This window comes from Erinaceus europaeus, chromosome 3 (assembly GCF_950295315.1).
Source record: "Erinaceus europaeus chromosome 3, mEriEur2.1, whole genome shotgun sequence".
NCBI classification, from domain to species: Eukaryota; Metazoa; Chordata; class Mammalia; order Eulipotyphla; family Erinaceidae; genus Erinaceus; species Erinaceus europaeus.
Genome location: NC_080164.1, coordinates 35,662,553 through 35,680,842, shown reverse-complemented (window position 1 = coordinate 35,680,842; position 18,290 = coordinate 35,662,553).

Here is an 18,290-nt window from a genome sequence, read left to right as displayed (position 1 = left end):
GAATGGCCGCAATAGTTCTTTGCATGCTCATGGCAATAGTTCCCACTCCACCATACTTCATCTTTCCCAGGAATCGCTTGAAAAACTTCATCAATCTGGGAAAACCAGTGAAACTGGCATGTCTGAACTCCATAGAAACAAAGTCAGGATTATGCTTGAAATTGATGATTTTGGTGAGGAGAGGAAGGGAAGTGCAGACATAGTTCTAGCATAACCATAGTAATAAATTTAAACAGAATGGCACTTGCCAGACTTTTCATTCAGGCCATGAGGTAAAACTCTATCCTCTGGTTAATAGATTCAGCACTTTTCCTCACAGTCCACACAATTGGTATTTTCCATGATTCTATAAATGCATTTATTTAGTAAATAATTTTCTGCTTGACTACTATTTTACCACAGAACCCTGGCAGTGTGCCTATTAAACAAACACAGGTTATTTTGTTAATTCTTAATTTAAGGTTTATAAATTTATCTCTTAGTTATTTTTTAATCAATTATATCTACTTACATGGCAGAGTCACAAACCACATCAAATATGTGTCCTTCTAGCAAAGAGCATCGAATAAAGCACACCAGCAGCATAATATTTATTTGCTTTATGTATGCAGCTTTCAAGTCAATTCAAAATAAATCTTGGAAATAGTGGAATGAAGCCTCTAATCTTCAATAATTCAGGCCCTAGTCCAGCTTCAGTTTCAGGCCATCACCTCAGGATGCAGTCATTAGAAATCTATTTTTAAGATGAAATAAGACTTCAAAGAAATGACCAGGGTTCAAAAAGTAAATAAATGTCCTTCCTGAGTTTTTGTTGTTCAGTTTTTTCACCCTTTCCTATAACCCTTCCTCTGTTTGTGAATTTCTCACACACCAGCCTGATGGGTGGGGGATATGGGAGTGGTCTCTTTTCATTTCCCTTGCATGAAGGGTGAAGGCCACCACTGAGGCATTTATTACACTGTGAAGAGCAGTCATTTACAGTAGAGGTTCCAAGATGCTGAGACCATAAATAGTTCTCGTTTTTCCATATTTAATAAAATCATGCTCCAGGAACAATCCAGGTACAGGTGGGAATTATCATGTGTTAAACAGTGTTTCAGGTCTGTCTCCTTCTCTCTGCCTCTGCATCTGCCCCTTCCCTCTCAATTTCTCTCTGTCTTATCAAATAAAACAAAGGAAAGACAAAACCAAAAACCAGATGACCACCAGGAGTGGTAGACTAGTTATCTAGTTATGCATGCACCAACTCACAGCAATAACCCTGGGGCAGTTAGAAAAAAAAACATTTTTGTAGTAAATTCCTTCCCTTAAATGATTCAAGAAAAGAAAAAAAATCATGTATCCAAATATATATATGTCAGATTAGGACAAAGGGAGGGGGAGGCTAAGAAAAAGATATTGCATATTTAGAGATTGATCAAAACTCACCCCATCATCTGGGTCCTTAGTTGGGGAATCTTTGGATTTCCACACAAATATTATGGGTTTAGACCTCTAATTGATCCCTCTCTTCAGCATCATTGGTCACTTTCTTAAGCCCTCACTATAATGTATTAAAGTATAAAGTATCTGAAGGGAGACTGGTTCATCTTTCCCTGTTACTGGAGGAACACTGGCCCTGAAATGAGTACAGCCTAGAATGTACTAAACTGTGGCCATGAACTGTGAACTCAGACCAACAGAGACTCAGTTTACACAGGCTTCTGTGCTAAATATAAATATATATAGGCCTTAGGTCAGGTGGATGGCATAAACAGCTCATTTTATTCATAGATTTTCTTCAAGATGGGGAGCTACTTTCTCCCCTAATCCAATTTTAATCACACTTTATATTTTACTTTTGTTCAACCACCCAGTTGCAGGTGCTATCTTGAGTCCATCCTGACTCACCTGGACACATGATCAACCTTAAACCTTGCCTCTCCAGAGCCCTACCCCACTAGGGAAAGATGAAAACAGGCTGCCAATGCCCATCTCTAGTAAAGAAGCAATTACAGAAGCCAAAACTCTCTTCTTATGCACCCCCAAAGTAATTTTGGTCCATACTTCAAGTGGGGATCAAATGATAGGGGCAAGATGACCAGAGGGCACTGAACTCCAACTCCATCAGGGCCTGGAGAGAGAACAGGAAAAGAGAAGGAACATTTGGATGTAGTAACAGGTACATGCATGACTTGAAAAGGATGAGAAGATGGGGCCCTATGAGAAATGAGCAGATATGTACAAATATAATGTAGCTAGTTCTACAAATAATAGTTAACACATATCGGCAACCTTATGAAAAGCGCTGTAGCTTACAATGAAGGAAATGGGGATACAGAGGTCTGGTAGTGGGAAAAGTATGGAGTTGTACCCATTGCCTTGTGATTTTGTAAATCAATACAAAATCACCAACAAAATTTAAAAAGAAAAATGATTCTATCTTCTCAGAAGAGATAAGGCCATAGGCCATACCTTCTCTAACTCAGTCATTCCAACTGTTGACTAGATGTAAAAGTACATGAGATATTAATCCCTTAGTAAGTAACAAGTTCTACCTATAAAATGTATAAGTTTTAAAGAGGACAAGGGAAAAAAATCACTAGATATAACACTTTGAGTAAGTCAGTACATTAGATTTTGGAAAATCAGTAAACCTTGGTTAGAATTTTATTTCTGCACATATAGGTAATATTGTCACTGTTTTCCAAGTTTTATTTTCATTATTATATGAGGAAATTACTATCAGAATCTATGGGTATCAAATACCACTGTTAAGTGCTATATAATGCTAGTTGTGTATATAATCATTACTCTTAAGCAGAATCATTAGTCTTATATGCAGAAAGAGCAACAGTACGTATTATGAAGAAATAATAAGTACAGATACCCATACTCCGTTTCTCTTCAATGAGATACATATTTCACTGTTCCTAAAAGAAAAAAAAATCCTTAGAAATGTATCCATTTGTCTTTCGCTTGTGCAAAACACCCAAGTTCAAGTCCTTCTGTGTATAGTCTGGAGAGTTTCATAGAGGTTGGTAGAGGAAGCCTGTAGTGGGGACTCTGTGGCATCTTCCAAGTCATAAGCAGCATCCCAGGCCACGATAAGGAACAAAGGTGAGGGAACATTATAAATATGAATTTCAATAGCATGTGATCCTAACAGATATGATTAGTCACTTTTGGGGGACCTAAATGATACACCACAGTAAACAAAGTCAGTGGTAGGAAAGCTAAACACAGGTTAAGATTCCATTTTGACTGCATTTTATAAGCTGTAATTAGATTTGTTTAAATCACCTGTGTCTCCCTTTGGTCACTTTCTTATTAAAAACAGGTGACTTGGGTTTCTAGGCCAATTAAAACCAAGAACATCTAACTGAATAGCTGTAAAAAAAATATGAAGTGTTTGCAGGTTTCCTTTTAGGAAATACTTTAGCTTCTGCCTTTCCACAGTAAGTAACACCACAAGGAATCCACTCATGAACTAGCTCAAAAAATAAAATAGGAAGAAGATATGTCATTACTATACAGTATTGGATAACTGACACATATCTGGGTTTTAGAATTTAAATTGGGTAAAATAACTACACACTACATGTATGCACATGCACACATTTGTATAGATGCACATACTGTGTGAGAATACAATATAGTGTTAGTAGAAAGAACTTTGGTTTAAACCTGAAGAGAAGTCTTTTGGCTCTGGCACTAATTATTTCCATGGTCTTGGCAAATTCACTTACAGTTTACTCAGGCAAATTCACTGTGAAGATGATGAATAACTATTAACACGACTATGGAATTAACAAAGTGATCTCATGTAAATTATCTCATTTAACCTGCAAAGAGTTCTATCATACAAGAAAGCACAATTGCCAAAAAGGCAGATTCTTGGGTTTGAGTCTGGAATCACTGAATTGAGTACTTGAGGGTAGAGCCCAGATTTTGTGTCTCAAGTCACTTCAGATGGCAAATATGTTTAGTTAATATGTTCAGAAAATACCACCTCTTCTGGATGTTTTATATGCTATTTTGGGGTCTTTTCAGAAGTTTTGTGATTGGCATCCTCCTTCCAGATGGTTATATTTGAATCCCTCAATACAGTTGTATTTAAAACCTTGCTTACCTCTGAGCTTTCTAGTTGTATGCATAGACTTTTTTTTTTTTTTTTTTTTTGCTTAATTAGCTTTACTTGGATGCCAGTGGCATGTAAGAGTTTGGCTGTTACAATATTAAGAGGTCTCTTAGGTCTCATGCCCACCAAGAAATCTGTATTAATATAAATGGGAACCTTTCGTTTTTGTATCCCTCCTCTGAAGACTGACCCTCTAATTCTTGATGGTTCTTCTGCCTAAAGCTACACAACACACATATAATCCATCTTCAACATGACAGCCTATTAGGTATGTGAACACCTTGTCATGTTCTCTCTGTCTGCCTCTTTCTGGGCTAAAAACTGTCAGGGGTTCAGAAAAGAACAGTAATGTGTGTTTATGTGTATAATGTTGAAGTCAGCTTTAGAATTGATCTGGCATTGTGAGTTACCTTATAAGAGAAACCAATTTCTTTTTATTCACCTCTGGTAGATATTTAGATATTTTAGTCTTACCTTCTGGTAAGTATGCTTCTGCCTGAGCTGAAATATGTAAATATGAGAGAAATTCTACAGTGATAAAGCTGCACTGTGGCAAAGGTTCAGCTCTCTGGCACTCCTGTGCTCATTAAGAAACAGAGTTATCGACCAAAACAAAAGAAATGCATTTTATTCTTTCATCCCTCAAGGAGAATGCATGTTACATTTTCTCTTAAGATTTCTCTTTAAAATGACTAGTGGACTGCTAAGTTTTTAATATAACAACTTTCTCTCTTTATCTTTGAAATACTTGCTTTGGGTTTTCAAAAGCTTTCCTAGCTTTGGAATATGCATCATCTATAATATGTAGAGGCTTTAGTATGAATCTCTCCATTTAATGTGCTTTTTTTTTATAGAGCATTTCTATTTTTGTACTGAGGGAAAACTACCAATAATGACAATGCTCACAGTACAAGAATAATAAATCCTGTACCTCCAAAGACTTATACCTTCCAGTCTACTTAGATGTTATCATAAAATAAAGTAAAACTAGTTCCATACAGAGGAAAGGGCCAAGATCTCTGGGGGCTTAAAACCATGTCCTTGAACACTGTAATGTGTGCTTAACCAGGGACGTCACCACCTGGCCTCCTCTCTCTCCCTCTCTATCTCCCCCTATCCTCTCAGTATCTCTCTGTCCTAGAGAATAAAATGGGGGGGATGAAATAATGACCACGAGAAATGGTGGATTTGTAGTCCCGGCACCGAACCACATAGATAAGAAAGAAAGAAAAAAAGAAAGAAAGAAAGAAAGGGAAGGGAGAGAGAAAGAAAGAAAGAAAAAAAGAAAGAAAGAAAGAAAGAGAGAGAGAAAGAAAGAAAGAGAGAAAGAAAGAAAGAAAGAGAGAAATAAAGAAAGAAAGAAAGGGAAAAAGAAAGAGAAAAAGAAAGGAAGGGAGAGAGAGAGGAAGAAAGAAAGAGAGAGAGAGAGAGAAGGAAAGAAAGAACTGGGACTATATGACTACTAAAACAGTGCTATATTTAGGGAGCAAGTTACAAAGAATGCCTCTGAGAACTGAGATATACATTATGGTCACAAATTGGGCTCAATCTGAGCATGCCAGATATCCAGAGATTAGGAAAATAGATATCTCTACTCTAACTGATGGTCTCAAAGTTAAATTTCACTTCCTTCATTCTGCTACAGTTAGCTATGTTACACAAGCAGTTCTTGGCATGGTGATTTTTTTGTTTGTTTTTTAAATTTATATATTTATTTATTTTCCCTTTTGTTGCCATTGTTTTTTTATTGTCATAGTTATTATTGTTGTAGTTATTGATGTCGTCATTGTTAGACAGGACAGAAAGAAATGGAAAGAGGAGGGGAGGGACGGAGCCAAGATGGTGACTGAGAAGAAGCTACTGGCCTGAGTTCCAACAACATCTGCTGAAAACCGTCAGATTTTTTTGCCTTCAGCAGGACAGTAAATTCAGGGTCCTAGCTGTGAAACCAAGAGGGTGAATATAGCTCAGTTTGGGTTAGAATATAGAGAAAAAAGAAAGGAATTTTTTTTTATTATTCCCAAAGTGCACCCCTCCACCCCCATTAACCAGACCCTGGGTGCTAGAGAGCTGCTCCTAGCAGGCTCCCCTGCTGAGCTTCTTTCTTTACAAAGATTCCTGGCCCAACAGGGGTTTCATTACAATCCTATTCCTTTCTGAAACCCTTGGCCCTTTTTCTTTTTCTCTAAGTGGCCAATTGAACCTACAAAGGGAAAGACTGACCTGAGGTGTTTTTTTGTTTTGTTTTGTTTTTTGTTTTGGGGGTTTTTGTTTGTTTGTTTTACTTTCTTAACAATCAGCTGCCTCTGCTCAGGCGGCTTGAGGCAATCTGGAGCCATCCAAGCTGAAGAAAGGACAGATTTTTTACCCTGCTCTATTTTATTATTAATATTATATGTAGGTGTATCCCTTTCTCCCCTCCTTCAGGTTGACAAGAATTAACTCTTAGTGTATTTTCCATTGCTAGGGGACTAGGTGACTTATCCATTGAGAGAGGAACTTGTTTCACTACTCCTACCTCCTCTACCCACTCTCCCCTTCTCCCTCCTCCTAGCAAATTAAAAAATAAAATAAATAAATGAACTCTTTCCTTTCACTGCTCTTTTATTACAGTTCTTTTTCTTATCTTTATTTCTTTTCTCTCTCTCGTTTTTCTTCTTTCATTTTTTTTTTTCTTATTCTTGTCTTCCTTTCTCCCTTCCTCCTTCTTTGGCTTTCTGAACTCATTGATACTCATTTGTGAATTAATTTGGGGAAGAAATCTGACTCAGAGTGGACTCTCTATGTGTGTATCTCTGCTCTACTTCCCTTTCTTCTATTGCTACCCCTAGAATATACAGTGGATAGTAGATTTTCAGAATTGTCTATTCTTGTTATCCCTTTTTTTCCTTTCTCTTTCTTCTTCACATGGACATGGTTGCTATTTTTTCATGGGCTGGAGACATTTTTTGGCTAACTGGTAGTAGTTAAACTGCTTCAATCCTTGCTTCAGTTGCTATTGTAATTTCTGAGGTTGGTGATTGCATTTAGTATAAAGGTATTTAGTACAGTGTTACTTGTACTCAAAACACAACAACTGAGGAACAATAGAACATAAAAATAAGAAACACATAAATCAAGAAAATGGGTAGATTAAGAGCAAATAAAACTGCTACTACAATGAATGAAGACAAGAGCCCAGAAGAAACTACAAATCAGCCAGAAGTAACCATAGATAAGAAGAGTATGCAAGCAACAATAAACTTATTAATCACAAAAATAAAAACAACGTTGGAGGAAAAGAATGGCATTATTAGGGAAACAACAGATGAGACCCTCAAGGAAAATACTGATTACCTTGGGGCAATTAAAGAACTGAAAGCTGAAATAGCTGAATTGAAGAAAGCAGCAGAGGGAAGGGAAAGCAGAATAACAAAAGCAGAAAACAGAATTAGTCAGACAGAGGATGAGCTAGAGAAAACTAAGAAAGAGGTGAAAGAGCTCAAAAAGAGATTGAGAGACACTGAAAACAACAACAGAGACATAGGGGATGATCTCAAAAGAAGTAACATTCGTATAATTGGAAAGAGGAGGGGAAGATATAGAGGGGGTGAGAAAGACACCTGGAGACCTGCTTCACAGCCTGTGAATCAACTCCCAGGGGGCTGGAACCAGGATCCTTCTGCCGGTCCTTGCACTTTGTGTCACATGAGCTTAACCTGCTGCACTACTGACCGAGGTCACCTACCCAGAGAACTCAGGATGGAATCATAGTAGCATCTGCAACTTGATGGCTGAATGGAAGATATAAAGCAAGAAAAACTGTTTAATAAACAGGAACTCCAAAGTAGGAATATACTAAATGAAATTAAAGGTCTTCGTATGGAAAGAAGCTAGGAAGTCTATTTTAGGTATGCTATTTTTTAAAATTTATTTATTTATAAAAAGGAAACATTAACAAAACCACAGGATAAGGGGGGTACAACTCCACACAATTCCCACCACCAGATCTCCACATCCCCTCTGCTCCCCTCATAGCTTTCCTATTCTTTATCCCTCTGGGAGTATGAACCCAAGGTCATTGTGGTATGCAGAAGGTGGAAGGTCTGGCTTCTGTAATTGCTTCCCCACTGAACATGGGTGTTGACTGGTCGATCCATACTCCCAGCTTGCCTATGTCAGTCTAAGCTTGCAGTCCATGGCCACAGCTAGAAACATTCTAGGCTGCAGTCATTTCAGGACCAGTCTTTTTAGAATGGCAGAGAAGGATGACCCAATCTCCCTATAGAGAGTGGGGCAGTCCTTATCATTGCTAGTTCATAGTGAGGGTATGGTCCTCAAGAAGCCCATGAGAGGGTTAATGATTACATTCCTGGAAAAAGTAACCAGTTATGGTAGATAGAGGGATCTATTAGAGGTGTAGACTTATTCAAGGATTCCTCCCTGACTAGAGGCCCAGATGATGGGGTGGCATGGTATTGACCAAAAAGGCCATCATTAAGTTAACCAGTCTCTTGCCCTTTTCCAGCTTTTGTAGTCCTTTATCTGATGGGCTTTCTAAGCAATATGCCTTCACTACTTGCTCAGTACCCTTCTTTTCTATAAAACTATTATGCCCCAAAGTTCTTGAATCAAGTTCAATTATACATTTCATTGTTAGAACCTAAAAGATTCCTCAGAAATCATATTACCTCTTTTGCATGAAAGTTGGAAGAAAAATGAGTAGGTCAAAAACTACTCATGGACACTCTAGTTCCCTAGGACACAACTACAATTTCTAGTCAGCCTATGTCTGTTGCTCCCCAAGCATATTATAAAGATGTGCACAGGCTTAGATTTGGCCCAATATTCTACAGCTCTCTTTCATCTAGACAGAATAGTCTCACGGGGGAAGTCTCAGGCTTATTTAAAGCCTCCTCTCTATCTCTTTTGAAAGCAAGGCAGGCTCGGCTTAAGTAAACCACACAGGGGGAAATTTCCATTGGCAAATTATCTTTAATATGATGTGCCTGGAAATAGATATTAGCTCCACACCATCCAGATATGCCACAGGGTAACATCTCAAAAGAGGTAATGCTATGAAGACAACCCTTAATATTATACATCAATATTCAAATATATTCCAATAGCTGGTATATTGCAATGACTATCAAGTGAAAGTTCTTGACAAGGTGTATATTTTAAAATGCACACTAAATCCAGAACTGTATTATTAGATTTCACATGAATTTTCCATTTTTTTTCTTGCTAAAATATACCGTATACCTGACGCTGAGGAATTATTCTGATGCAGTCTCCGACCCCAGGTTTTACCATGCCCCATGAAATCCTAGCAGTGCCCCCTTCAACCAATCCTGGCCCCACAATCACCCCTGGTTGTCGCCCAATAAAAAGCCCCCTCAACCCCCCTCTGGGTTCTTGGCTCCCCCTCTCGCAGATCTCTCTCCCTTCTCTTGCCCCGTGGTCAGGTAGTGGGGATGGCCATTGTTGGCTGACTCCACGTGGCCTGAGCCACCCCCCCCCTTCATATAATTAAGATTTGTGTACCCCCTTGCTCTGGACTTCCTCTCTCCTCTCCGCGGTGCAGCCCGACACCTGGCCACAAAAACAACATCTGGCACCCATCGTGTTCTGCACCCATGCCCCGCTGGACGGCCTGGCCTGAGGTCCCTGAAAGCCACCCAGACACAGGTAAGTGGCATCCGCCCACCTCTGTGGCCCCGTGTTTCCCTCCACTATGGGAAATTTTTCGTTTTATGAGGAGGTGTCCTAGTCATTATCTCCTTCTGTCCTGGGACAGATTCGCACTCTCAGAGACGGTTTAATTTTTGCTACACCGTGGGTTCTCATAGCTATAATCGTGACTTACAAGATATGTACAATGTGGTCTGCCTTGAGGATACGCAACCTTGAGGCTGAGATACAAGAGTTAAAGCACATGTGCTTAAGACGTAGACACCCTAAGCGATCAGTGGCTAGACCCAAAAATTCCGTTCCCACAGACACGTACACGTGTTCAGATGCTCCTCCTCTGACCCTGCCCCCTGCCGCCTGGGTTCAGCTTCACCTGAGGCTTCCACTCCCCTGACCCCGCCCCCTGCCGCCCCGGGTTCAGCTTCTCCTGAGGCTCTGACCCTGCCCCCTGCTGATACAGCATCATTAAGGGACCTTGTGGCTGAGATACGAGAGTTAAAGGATATTTTTTCAGCATTTAAGGACTTTAAACCATGTGCAGTCCGCCCTGAGAGCTCCGTCCCCATAGATATGTGTTCAGTTTCCCCTGCGGCCACTACAGCAGTTTCCATGGCACCTTCCAGTTCTGTAGCTCCCTCTCCCATGCCATCGGACCAAATCCACACCTTCCCAGTAAACGTGGTCCCATCTAAACAAAACCCTCAGCCGTGGCAGCCATACACATCTAAAGAGCTCGGACAACTCAGACAAGCTGTCAGGGAGGACGAAATTCACGCTCCATGGACCAAGTCCATTTTAAGGAGTTTTTACCAGCATCTTAACACGCCCCATGACTGGAAAGACCTGGCTCATGCTGCACTCCCAGACGCCCTCTACCTAAAGTGGAAGGCATGCTTCTGTGATGAATGCTCTAGACAGTTGCAGGAAAATAGTAACAAACAGGTAGAATGGAATTCTGATGCTTTGTTTGGAGCAGGAGCTTATGAGTCTGGAGCTCAGCAGGCAGAAGCCAGGTTTCCAACCGGTTATTTTGAACAGGTACGCATCTGCGCAACACAAGCATGGGAAAGGGTGACCCCACCCGATATAGATTCGTCAGTTCCCATTAACTCTCTTCGCCAAGGCACTGATGAATGATTGGCAAGCTTCATCTCAAGGGTGAAGACAAGCTTAGAGAGAAAGGTTTATAATCCTGACGTCCGCTCACTACTCCTGCGCTCTATTGTCTGGGAAGGCATGACACTACAATTCTGTCAGGCATGCCTTAATCTTAAACACCTACACCCAGATAATTGGATTTTAGCAACACAGGAACTTACATCAGGCAATTATGGGGCACCCACTATGACACAGGTTTATGCAGTTACCCCACGTAATAAAAACAGGACCTGCTTTCAGTGCGGTCACCAAGGACATTGGTACCAATGTCCTGATAAGCTGCGACCATGCCTCCAGTCAGGGAAGCCATGCCTCCAGTCAGAGCAACCCCTCTTTCAGTCAGGGAGCCAGAGGCCATGTACTGTTTGTCCAAAATGTCATAAGGGGGTTCACTGGAAGAGAGATTGTTGGTCCCAATTTCATAAAGATGGTTCGCCCCTGAATGGTACAAATTCGGGGCCTGAGATTTTGTGGACCACTCCTGTTTTAGAACGGAGTCACCCTTCTATGACAGTAAAGATTGGCAATATTCCTTTTAAATTTTTGATTGACATGGGGGCAGAAAAGACAATTTTAAGGCAAGAAGAGGTTCTCCAAGATTGGGAACTCCTTCCTGGACCCAGTATACATGGAGTAGGAGGGATGACCCCATCATTTCGCACATGAGATTCACTCATGTGGGAAGACTCGGAAGGCTCTACCGGACACTTCCGCCCTTTGGTAGCTAATATTAGCACCAACCTACTGGGCAGGGATCTTCTGGAATGTCTTGATGTTAGGATATCCACAGATGCTTCTGCAGAGCCTAACACTCGCTCCTGCAAAACCAGGTCTAATCAGCACCCCCAATACTAAATGCCATTGTTCGTAGCCAAACACCCCGCTTAAGCTGACTTTCTAATGAGCCTGTCTGGGTGGAACAGTGGCCTTTACCTAGGGATAAACTAGAAATTTTAAAAGAGCTCATCTGAGAGCATTTGTCCTTGGGACACATTTGTCATTCTCAAAGCCCATGGAATACTCCTGTCTTTGTGATTAAGAAGCACTCGGGAAAATGGTGCCTCCTTCAAGATCTCCGTGCAGTAAATAAAACCATGCAGGTCTAGGGCTCCCCCCAAAGGGGTTTGCCTCTTGCTTCTGCAATTCCCTCGGGAATTCCAATCTTAACTATTGATATACAAGATTGTTTTTTCTCTATTCCCTTGCATCCGCAAGATTGTAAACGTTTTGCCTTCTCTGTTCCTTCTATTAATAACGCCAGTCCTGCTGATAATTTGAATGGATGGTGCTACCCCAGGGTATGGCCAATAGTCCTACAACTTGTCAGGAGGCTGTTAAATCTTCCCTTTTCCCATATATTCATAAGGGCCTTCATGTTTTTCATTATACAGATGATATTTTAATATGGGGAAAATCAGATACAGATCTCTATGCCTTACGTGATTTTCTCATTCCTGCATTAAAGAAAAGCGGCCTTAATGTAGCCCCTGAGAAGATACAATATCCTTCCTAGGTTCAGAGATTTCTCTAACGCAAATTCATCCCTTAATACCTAATGTCACCTTCCCTTCTAACCTTACTCTTGCTTCTTTACAAAGTTTTCTAGGAAATTTAAATTGGCTTAGGCAGTATCTCTATCTGCCTACAAGCTGCCTCCAACCACTGTTTGACCTGTTGAAAGGAAACAAACAACCCTCTTCAAAACATAAGTTGACTCCCGAGGCCTCCTCGGCATTGGAGAGGGTTAACCAGGCCCTCCAGGACATGCACCTTGTTCGATTCTCCCCCTCCTCTCTGGTAAACCTTCTAATCTTCAACTCCACCCCCCAGTAGTAGGGGCATTGTGGCAAGACCATGGGGTTCTCAAGTGGCTTCACACGCCAGTAGGAGGAGCTCCTAGACTCCTCACTGAGATAGATGCATTAGCATTCATGGTTCACCAAGGGAGAAATAGGTCTGTGCAGGTCTTAGGGAAAGAACCGGATTTAATCATTCTGCCCTTTTCTCTCACAGATAGAGTGGCTTATATGCCATAATTCCCGCTTTGCCATAAGCTTCATGGGGTTTCCAGTACAAATAGATAACCATTTTCCTTCTAATAAATTGATAGCTTCTTTACTTCTTCTGCCTCTACTAGCACCTAAACTTTTCTCTCGGGATCCCATTCCCTCTGCTCCTACAATCTTTACTGATGGTGGAAAAAATGGAGCTGCTGCCTTTATATATTACCCAGACAAACAATCTCCTAAATCTCTCTTTACTGAGCTTCCTGAGAATTCCCCTCAGTACAAAGAACTTTATGCTGTTTTTCTTGCATTAAAAGCTGTACCAGAATCCTTCAACCTTTTTTCTGACAGTGTGTACACTGTTAACTTACTTCCATGGCTTGCTCATTCTTATGTGAAAATTGATGACAACCCACTTTCCCCTCTCTTGATTCAAATCGCCTCTATGCTCTGTTCTCAAACCCAACCACTGTATATTCAACACCTTCGTTCCCACAGCCCTCTTCCTGGTTCCCTGTCCAAAGGGAATGCCACAGTTGACCGCCTTGCCTCCACAGGAACTTTCTCAGTCTCTGTCTCTGATCCTGCTAATTTTCATTCTCTAACCCATGTTAATCTTAAAGGCTTTCGAGCTCAATTTCCTGATGTTCCTGTACCACAGTTAAAACATATCTTTACTACATGCTCTTCTTGTGCAAGTCTCATCAAGACACCTGCTATCCAGACCCTTGGGGTTAACCCCCAAGGTTTAAAAGCTAATGCTATTTGGCAAATTGATGTCACCCACATACCAAACTTTGGAAAACAAAAATATGTGTTTGTCTCAATTGATACCTTTTCTAAATTTATGTGGGCTACAGCTCAGACAGGAGAAAGTGCTAAAAAGCTTAAAAGCCATATGCTCTCCTGTTTTTCTGTGATGGGTTTACCTCTTCAACTGAAAACTGACCATGGACCGGCATTTACCAGCAAACAATTTGAGATTTTTGTTCCCTCTGGAACATTACTCATACCACAGACATTCCCTATAATCCACAGGGACAAGGCATTGTCAAGAGGGCCCATCAAACCCTTAAGGCTCAACTAAATAAAATTAAAGGAGGAATGTACCCCCGAATATCCAGCTAGCAAAAGCCTTAACTACGTTAAATCTCTTTAATATTTACAATAACTCGGACCTACCTCCTATCATTCTTCACTGGCAAACACCATCTACCCTCCCATCTATTAAGGTCAAATGAAGAGACCCACTCGATAAAATTTGGAAAGGACCTTACCCACTATTGACCATGGGAAGGGGTTTCGCATGCTTTTTCCCTCAAAATTTCTCTAAACCAGTCTGGGTTCCTGCCCGCCATGTCCGACAATACCCGCAGGATGGCACTGTTATCCCTGAAGAACAAGAAATACTACAAGAGGACCAGATGCAGGATACATCCCAGGACCCATAATACAACATGGCAGTACCTACAAAATCTGGCTCACAGAGACCTCTCTCCTACCCTTTCCCTGAATGTCTTATGTTATAACTGGCCAGTTGTTTTTGTGAGTGAGTGTGTTGAATGATGAAAATTTTTTTTTTGCATGACCCATCTGCTCAGAGTACTCTAAAAGGTAATTGGCTTTATATAAAAATGCTGGATGCAGCCAAAGTTTCTGGAGACTCCTAGAAACATTCCAAAATTTTTGTTTTTCTCCCTCTTTTGATTTTTATATATAGTTTTGGTATATATGTAAGTGTTTAGTCTTAAACTGTGTGACTAATAGTGGATATAAATTTGTTTTTAAAAATAATATGTTTTTATAACAAAAGTTCTTTTTCCTCCAGTGTGTTATAACTAAATGTTTATGGGTATGTCTCAAGTTTGGTAACACTAACTTAATAGTCAAAAGTGTAACCCTACAGCTACACTATTACCAGACAAGGTAAATATTAATTTGTTAAGGTAACTAACTATTTAGGTAAAAGTCTAAATGTTTAACTTTACTATACATTCCCAAAACTAAAATATATAAATTTTATATACAGGACACCTTTGAAGGGTCCCCAAAGGTGCCCTGTAAACTATCTTGTGGAAATTAATCCACAACAGATCTGGCATCAATCTGGCACTGTAAATGTTAAAATCATTATCACGAAAATGCCTTAACTCTCTAAGCAATTTGAGTCTGTTTAAAATACATATTTTAGCTAAAATTGGTCTCAAGATCCTGCAGTGGAGACTGCTACAGGAGGTCACATTAGATGACCTTTAAATAAAATCATAAAGAGATTTTAAACCAATTATAATCATCGAGGTATCAACTATAACAAACATATAACTTGTTACAAGTTCAAATTAACCACGAGAAGCAGATTGTTTGTGTTTCTTTCACAGGAATCCCGGAAAAACCATCTGAACCTCTGCACACCAAGATGTCACACACTAGAAGGCACAACTAGAGTGGCACACCTCCCGAAACCCTAGATGTCACTTAACGCGATCTGAAGAACCTGATACACAGACTCCAAGGACAGAACTTTCTTAATGCCTGCTCACCATTCCTGCTTCTGATCTGCCTGTCACGTGTTGGCGGTTCCAGCTGGCTATCTACAGAAAAGCAGAATTCCAGCGGCTGACCTCCCTCATGCAGGGTCTCATCCCCTGCCAATTCTTCCCCTAGCCATCTACTTTGGACTGAGACTTGTATCAGACTTTCTGACATACCCTATAGACATTTTACACAATTTTAAAGCAGCTTATTTCCCTTCACGCTACTGGTTTTTTATAGACTGATCCTGAGTAATTCATAGACTTTACAGACTGTTGCCTTGAGGACTATACAATGCCAAATAGCCCCTCTGTTTGGTGGGTCATGCCATCCCGCCTCCCCCTCATTATGTACCCTTGCCCCTTCCCTCCCAAGCAGGGAACGTTCCTTTACACACCAATCCTTCCCTTCACTTCACACTGGCTTTTACTACTCCCCTACTTGTCCCTTCCTGTTTTGTTATATCATTTAGGTTTATGCCCAAAAGGTTTCTGCTCCATGATAGTCTTTTACAGACTTTGAACCATCTTATGCTATTACTAGATAGAAAGATAGAAAAGATGTAGAGATATTGTGAAGAGATGGTTGAGCAGGCTGCGCTTAAACCTATGAGATGAGTCCCTCCAGGTAAGTCTCTCTCTCTAAAGAGGGTTTGAGCACAGGAGGACGCATAAATCTCACAAGGTTGGCAGTCATTTAAGACTTCCCTCCTCCATAGAAAGTCCTACATCTTCCCACCTGAGCACGGCACTCTTCAATAACATTTAAGCCTGCTCCATTCCATTTTTCTTTATTGTGTCCATTTAGATATAAAGGGAAAGGAGGAGATGAAGCTGAGGAACTATTCTGATGCAGTCTCTGCCCCCAGGTTTTACCACGCCTGCGAAATCCTAGCAGTGCCCCCTTCAACCAATCCTGGCCCCACATGTCACCCCTGGTTGTCACCCAATAAAAAGCCCCCTCAACCCCCCCCCCGGGCTCTCGACTCCCCCTCTCGCAGATCTCTCTCCCTTCTCTTGCCCCGTGGTCAGGTAGTGGGGACGGCCATTGTTGGCTGACTCCACATGGCCTGAGCCATCCCCCCATCCTATAATAAAGATTTGTGTACCCCCTTGCTCTGGACTTCCTCTCTCTTCTCCGCGGTGCAGCCCAACACCTGGCCACAACAACAACATATACCAAATAAAATGCACAGAGTCTTAATGCCATGGAGTGGCCACAGAATGAAAAGGTGTACAAAATGAGGGCTGACTACTGAGTGACAGTGTACACTCTGGCTTCTCAAACCAAAGTGTGATAAAGTTTTTACTCTGAGGATCCTATAGAGCATACACAAAACCATCTAAAATTAATTTTATATTAAATCACAGGAAAGGATATTACAAAAATTTTTTAAACATTTTATTTATTTATTAATGAGAAAGATAAGAAGAGAGAGAGAAAGAACCAGACATCTTTCTAGTACATGTGCTGCCAGGGATCAAACTGAAGACCTCAAACTTGAGAGTCCATTGCTTTATCCATTTTACCACCTCCCAGATCATACAGACAAAACATTTTTAAATGAAATATAGCCCTCTAATTTTTGAAGTTGACAATAATAACTTCCCATAATGGGCTTAGAAGAGACCCCTGCCCCCAGCCACACTAATCCTCACCTCTACCAGTATTAAATATCCTTTCTCTTTGTCTAGAGATGCTTCTGTAAAAATTACTGAGACTAGCTACACAACATTAAAATGGGTGCAGAGAATATCTTACTTGAGGTCTGCTAACCATATTAGTGAATTTCTATTCTGCATCAGATTGAAAGAATATATAAATGCAATTTTTGTTGAAAATTATCCAAATTATTTTTGTGGAAACTGGGTCTTCCATGAGTTTACCATGCAGGTCATTTTCTCTTTTAGATAGAGAGACAGAGAAAGGGAGACACACTGACAGAGAGACACCAAAACACCAAAGTATCTTCCAGTGATGTAGCAGCTCTCATTCAATGTCAGGGTTTGAATCTGGACTGTGCACGTTATACCTTACTGAGATCCAAAACAGTGAGCATATTGTAAGAAAAGCATCACAAACATCCATGGGCACTTCAAGCAAATCTTTTTACTACTACATTGGCATACTCTTAAGGTAGGTTTGTTTGTTACTCTGTCACAAACTATTGATAAATCCAGGGGATATTTATACTTTCACTCCAATTATTTACCCGCGTGTACAGAAGTGCTCAAACAAATTTAAATCATCACGTATTACATACCCCCTACCTAAGATGTTGTTAGGCAATATTAGAATGACAGTCCTTTGGTCTCATGAAAATGTTTAAATAAAAATAAATTCACTTTTAAATGATTATGCTCTTTTATAATATTTTGTTTGTTTAGTGGAGAAATCAAGAAGGGAGGAGGAGATAAAGAGGAAAAGAGAGGCACCTGCAACACTGCTTCATCACTCATGAATCTTCTCCACTGCAGATGGAGACAAAGGGCTCAAACTCAGGTCCTTGCCTTTGTAACATATGCATTCAACCAGGTGCACCACTACTTAGCTCCTAATTACTATTTTCTTTGTATTCTAGTTTAGTATTTTACTATTTTCTTTGTATTCAATTTTAGTAGCTACTGCTACCTCTGAGATTTAAAAAATTATTCTAATATGAATCATGTCTAGGTTAAAACTGCCCAGAACAGACTTGTCAGTTTGAAAGGAAAGTTTTACAAATTGCAACATTCAAAAACAAAGATTTGTATTTTGATTATAGTCTACAACATAAAAAAAATATCCATAATGGATTTTTG